This window comes from Microtus oregoni, unplaced genomic scaffold, assembly GCF_018167655.1.
Source record: "Microtus oregoni isolate MIOR12 unplaced genomic scaffold, Mior012 000001F_ref0000356, whole genome shotgun sequence".
Lineage (NCBI taxonomy): Eukaryota > Metazoa > Chordata > Mammalia > Rodentia > Cricetidae > Microtus > Microtus oregoni.
Genome location: NW_024543060.1, coordinates 77,258,219 through 77,263,973, shown reverse-complemented (window position 1 = coordinate 77,263,973; position 5,755 = coordinate 77,258,219). Strand labels below are relative to the sequence as shown.

The 5,755-nt window shown below is 35.0% G+C and overlaps 1 non-coding gene across 1 annotated transcript; it reads left to right on the top strand.

Annotated features, from left to right (window-relative positions):
* Window positions 1-773: 773 nt before the first annotated feature.
* Window positions 774-939, top strand: LOC121464877. Its single transcript, XR_005976576.1, has one exon. It is a non-coding gene; the product is annotated as a U1 spliceosomal RNA (small nuclear RNA).
* Window positions 940-5,755: the final 4,816 nt, after the last annotated feature.

The window sequence follows — 5,755 nt, the reverse complement described above, 5'->3', positions numbered from 1 at the left end:
AACATATGCAGATATGTATGGATATACACACATGCACATACTCACACATGCATGCGAATATCACCACTCCCACACATACACATATATAAATATATTCCTTCTGCTTATCAGCAACCACAGGCTGTTTACATCTTGGTAGTTAATGTTGCAGTCCCACAATCCATTCTATGAAAAAGTGTAGGTCTAAATTCTGCCCTCCATAGGTTGCCTTGCCAATAGTAAACAACATCTTCAGCAAGAAGTTAGTAGGCATTTTCTACACGTTTATTAAGTGTTATTTGATTAGATGATAGACTAGTCTAGCTGCATTTGTTGAGTTTAATGGTTCAAATTAATTGACGTCGATGTTATATCCAAATATTTGATTCTTCCTGAGATGTTTATCACTTGAAGAACTTCCTAACTTAGCCACGAGGCATTCATATTATCGATGTCAAACTGTAACAGGAGGGAGAGTGGCACTTTCCATCCATTCTGTTTTGATCAGCAACATGTGTGTCTGTCATTTATTTGCAATTAGCTCCTTTCCCTCCTCCATTAGTTCTGAGCAACAGATGGTAACCCAAACGTGTGATTTTTTGCTATTGGCATGCCCTCCATTTCCTTATGATGACCAGATGTCTCTCTTGGGTTTCAGTTCTCATGGTCTGGATATTTTTTTTTTCATGTGTATACACTAGGTAAAGAGGTCAAAGCCACAAAATTGGGAGGCAATTGTCCTTATGACAGAGATGAAGGAAAGACACTTTTATTTAAAAATATACCTAAAATATTTACCTATATAACTCGGGGAGTTACCATGATCACTAAAGTGGTTTTCCAGAGGCGAGCCTTATACATTGCACTCAAGATGTGCTATCCTCTGCCATTTTTCCGCTGCAAAAATAATTCAACTGCATAATTTACAGCCATGGGATACTGTGTTTGTGCTCTCTCCAAAAAAAAATTAAAAATAAATATCTAAAGTACAATAAAATTTAAAAGTATACTAAGAGAAGATATAGAGATGGCTGATATTTTTGTGGTATTACAGTCAGCTAATATATTTTTGTCAGCTAATGTTATTTATTATAAAGATGTAAAGAATGGACTAAAAAGAGAAAATCCACTTTTGCCTAAATAATTTGGAAGTTTCAGATACAATTTACCTTCTATGAACAAAAACAGGGGGAATAACTTGGAAGCTACTCAGTTGTATTCAAAAGTGTATTCATGACAAAATTTTCAAAAGAGATTTTAAAAGGCATATTTTGCAGAAAAAAAATTAACCTTCTTTCCCAAGCTCTCATTTGCATTTCTTCAAAGTTATGAGTCCATGCTGCTAATTAAGAATGTTTTCATGTGGAGATTTGAAGGGGAATGCTGAGTCCTAGACTGGATACTGCCTTCTGCAAGTTATTCAAGATTTTTGTTTGACTATGGCTTTATTTGATGCAAAGTGAATGCCAAACTGTGCAGGATTTGAAGAAGAATAAGTTCAAAGTACACTGTGTGAAATAAGAAAGATGGGAAGTACTTCCCCGACTCTTGCAAATGGCGATTTAGACAAAGTTATAGTGCTGTAAGGGAAGGAAAACTGCCAAAAGGGTCCAAGAAAGGCAAGAGGAACCTGTTAATACATGTGGACCATGGACCAGTTTGCATTAGAAAGGAGGATGGAGAATGGCTTGTGGTTAATGATCCTGAAGTCTGAAAACAACTGTTGCTCTGGCTGCTTGGATTTCAATAGCCACCATGCTCAGACTATGAGTCAGACGAGAGACTGCGGAGATGGTGCTCTTAGGACACAAAATCAGTGCTCAGAACCCACATAGATCAGTTTATAATTGCCTGTAACTCCAGCTAGACGACTATATATATATATATTTGTGTGTGTGTATGTGTGTGTTTCATTAGGGGTTAGACATTTTTGTGTGAGCCTAATCATTAAGAGACGTGAACAAACTCATTCCCCCCTGATAGGGAATCAATAACAGACCAAAGTGCAGATACTGCCAAAGTCCACCTTGATGAAGCAATGAGTTCTATTAAGGCGACATACCGAAAAAGAAATGACTCAGAGACACTTGATCTGCATCTTGAATGCTGACTCAGGTGACAAGCATAGGTGCATAGGTGACAGCTACGGAAACCAGAAACCTGGGAGCATGCTGAACAACCTGCAGGCACATAATTGTCACGTGTGCTAATTGGAGAGTGTCACTTCCCCATAGTTCAGTGGGTTTGAGCCTCTTTTAGACAGCTGAACTTGTCTGAGAAGCGCTCAGAAGTCCTTATAACTTATATACGCTTGGGGAGGGAGAGCCCGAGGGAATCTTGTCAGCTTCGGGGACTTCATAAGATTAATGAGCTTCCATGATGGGTGGAACGGTTCACCTCCACTTAGAACACTCTGTTGGTTCACCTCCAGTAAAGGTCCTGCTCCTTGCCACGCTTCCCTCAAATAGTGAAGGTGTTAATCTGTTACCTAACTGGCGTGGGGTTAATGGGGTACACTCAGGAAATAACTGTAATTTCACTATAAAAACCAGAGTAGAATTTAGTAAGTCAGGCTGGAAACATTTCTACAGTTAAAATTTTAATTTAGAAAATATCAGTGATTTAACTTAGTTATTTTCTGTAGTCATTCACAGTTTCATTAGATTTTTAAATTAAGCTAAAGTATACATAACAAAAAATTAGCACTTTAACCATTAAGTTAACCAGTGTTATTGTACAAACATCGTAGACAGCCATCACACCTTTCTCTATTTTCTATGAATTAATTCAAACTATTTACTTGATTAACCATCATTTTCAATTTTTTCTTCCTTCTTTCTGGGAAGCCATAATTGAACTTTATTATGAAATTTGATGACCTATGTAGATAATATAAGTATTTCATAAGCTATGATATCTCGCTTTGTGTGACAGGAATATTTCCCTAAATAGAATGTCTTTTAAAGCTGCTTTATATTAGAGGATGGGTCAGGATTTACTTCCACCTCACAACTACATACTATTCTGTTATATGTATAACACATCTTGTTTATCCATCCAAGTGTAGTTGGATACTTGGGGTATCTTTTGGCTATTGTGTATAGGAAAGCTAGGAAAATCACTGTATAAATACCTAAATGATTCCCATATTGCATTTCTTTTGTATATTTCCCACAAAAAGCATATTTTAATATACTCCCAAAACTAAGTATTTAGTTACAAGGGGGAAGACAAATCAATATATTGGTAGGTGAGTCTGAAGGGATATTTATATGCATTAAGACTTACTGTCAAGGTGTGTGTTGTTGGAGTTTGGCTAGACCAGAGATGTAATAATGATCCTGATACACTAACTTGTGGGTAGCAAAACAAAAAGACAGTTTAACAACTTCCTAGTTCATTCCAGCATTACTGTACAGAATAATGTGATTTTAGAGAATGTCACAGCAGCAATAAAGGCAGACTAAAAGAACCATGTAGCCAATTCCTAAGGGACCAACAGTCTTCCAGTTACACCATGTTCTTGTAAGAAGATAAATACACAAACAACGGAAATGATGTCTGTTTCGAATAATTTACAATAAAATGTTAACAAATGCTCAATAGCCGGAAACATCGCAGATAAAACATGAAACCAATATAAAGCCATATGGCTAATGGACTTTACTGCACAGATGGCTCGTAGAAACTTAATGAACATAGTTTGCATATTTACCATACACATGTAAGTTGGGAACTTTAAAATGAGGCACTAGGAGAGAGGGAGCTAGGCAATCAAATGTATTAAATGGGTGCCGAAAAATATGCTATCGCCAAGGAGAATAAAGCAGATGTGAACAGTGAGCAGAGCTACATACATTCAGAAACAGAAGCATCCTATTCTGAAATCATGACAAATGCTTTACTCTGTCTCAAAGTGGAGAACACACAGGCCATTATTGTGTGTGTGAGAAAATCAAGAGTAATGTGTGAATTTAATCATTTTTGATTATTAAATTAATAAATTGGAGCATACAGTATAAGAGTTGATTTAGTGTGATACAGATTTAATTTTAAACATTGTCTATATTTTAAACTATGCTAGGAGGTCTTTTTGTCTTAAAGATAATGGTCTTTTTTAATTAATTAATTGCTTTGAAAAATAACATATTTTAAGTTAAATTGAAAAGGCAACACAACAGTCCCTTGTGAAGATCATAGGTAATGTCCTTGTGTCTAATAAGTTAAATACACTAATAAGCATCCTACTTCAGGTTTACTAATAAATGTATGTTTCTAGGACTATGGTTTTCAGTCCATTGAAATAATATGGTACATTCTTCCTATTTCAATATTGACCAATATTTAAAATCATATTCACTAAATATTCATGCATTCTTTTGACATTTGCATGTCTGATAAATGCCTCTAAAGTATATTTTGTTGCTTTTGCCAAAAAAAGAGAAATTTCAAATCAGATCATGTGCAATAATGTCCATAAAACCAAGTGTTTCAACTATCTTAATTTTGAAGAAAATGTTGTTAAATACACTATATTCTTGATTTTAAAAGTGTGAGTATAACAAGTTACTGAAATAAATGTTTATACAAATCATAAAACTAAATATATTAAAAAATATGTTAAATGTGACATTAGACACCAGCCTAACTCCTGCTACTGTTTTCCATACAAATATTTTGAGAAATTTTGAATTCACAGAAAAATTTAGTGTGCCTATATTGTATGGGTATACATACAATGACTTCTGAATTATAGTATTTTATTGTATAATATGAGTATCACCAAGATTGGCTTAATCATCTACATAGACTCTACTTTAAATAACACCTGTTTCACATGGTTGTATATAGCCTTGCATGTGTCCTTATAGAATGATCATATTAGCTCAAATATCTTCGTATGGTTTGCCACTCTGTTGGTAAGATATTTGTTGCAAAGCTGTTTGTTCATCCCTGCCTCTCAGAACCAAATTAATCACTGCTTGGTCCATTAGCTCTAGCTTCTTAACGACTAACTCTTACATCTTAATTTAACCCATTTCTATTAATCTGTATATCACCACGAGGTCATGGCCTTCCATCAAAATTTCAACATGTCTACCTCTGGCCATGGATCCAAGGTGCACCCTGACTCCACTTTTATTTCTCCCAGCATTCAGTCCAGTCCTCCCCACCTACTTAAGTTCTGCCCTATAAGCCAAGGCAGTTTCTTTATTCATTAATCAATAAAAGGAACACATAGACAGAAGGACCTTCCACAGGAGATATTAAAAGAAATTTCTCCACCAATTATTAGGTACTTCTGAGTTCCAAACTAATACACACCACCATACAAGATGATGGTATAAGATGACATTCTCATTTCTACACTCCACAATTTACTCTTGGTGTGTTCATTTGAGCTGCAATCACTTTTCTCGTGCATGTAGATGAGCCATTTTCCACCTATATGCCATCAGCAATTTCTTGAATGTTTTAGTTTCATTGTAGATATCTTCCATTTCTTTGATTAAATCTATTCCTAGATATTTCACCCAGCAATTGTAAACAGGTTTCCTTTGTTCATCGACAAGGACATTATTTTAGGAGAATACTTGTTTTTTTCACTTGTTTGTTTATTTTGTATAAAAGTCTTGTTTGTTTTCCTTATTTTTGGTAGAGTATATTCTTAATTTTGTTGATTTATATATGAATGAGATTGAGGCAGCAAATAGGAAATTTCATTAAATCAGAGCTGCGAAATAGTACTATCGAATTTAATTTGGAAATTAGTTAT